The sequence below is a fragment of the Myotis davidii genome, unplaced genomic scaffold (genome assembly GCF_000327345.1).
Source record: "Myotis davidii unplaced genomic scaffold, ASM32734v1 scaffold13, whole genome shotgun sequence".
In the NCBI taxonomy this organism is placed as follows: domain Eukaryota; kingdom Metazoa; phylum Chordata; class Mammalia; order Chiroptera; family Vespertilionidae; genus Myotis; species Myotis davidii.
Window position 1 is genome coordinate 1,048,261 of NW_006286243.1, and position 688 is coordinate 1,048,948.

General features: G+C 45.2%; 1 protein-coding gene across 1 annotated transcript in view; it reads right to left on the minus strand.

The window, feature by feature from the left end:
* Nucleotides 1-688, minus strand: part of CD9 (CD9 molecule) — a 35,427-nt gene that overhangs the window by 34,381 nt on the left and 358 nt on the right. The window lies entirely within an intron of this gene.

Consider the following 688-nt stretch of genomic DNA (forward strand, 5'->3'; position numbering starts at 1 on the left):
CACCTGGCCGCCCAGGGGCCTGGGGAGGGGAGAAAGGGGTGCGGGGGACACAAGGCGCAGACCCTGGGGCCAGCACCTGATCTCTCCCGGAAATGGAGATACTCAAGACTCAACCGAGGCTCATCCCACTAAAAGTGCCCGAGGGCCTCTGCCCCTCCCCTCCCTAACTCTCCCAGAATTCTCCCCAGTCAGATACTTATCAAACCTTTGAAAAAAAAATCAAGACAAGCTAGTCTTTCAGGTAGTTTCGAGGGAGCCTGGCCTTTCTCACGGCGGCTCAGAACCAAAGTTTGAGAATGGTTGTGTGTGTGTGTGGGGGGGTGGTGTCAATTGGGGGAAAAAGGAGACATATGTAAAACTTAAGATAATTAAAAAAAAAAAGAAGCCCTTCCATAGGATACAACATTGACTCAACTTATTAACTTCTTAAAGAACACATGGCTCTTTTCATATCTCATGAAGGGAAGGACCTGGAGTGTCGCCTTGTATCCTCATCAGGGTGGTACTCAATGTTAAGGGAAAGGAGGCAATGAATTTTCTAGGCTTCTAAATGGTATCAGATTTTTTTGTGATTGTTTTTAAAGAGAGGTGGAAATAACACTTGTAAAAACAAAATGACCTGGCAAGTATTTGTTTTGAAGAGATAAGTGAGGAGAATATTAAGTGGAAACCAGGAAAATGCAAAAGA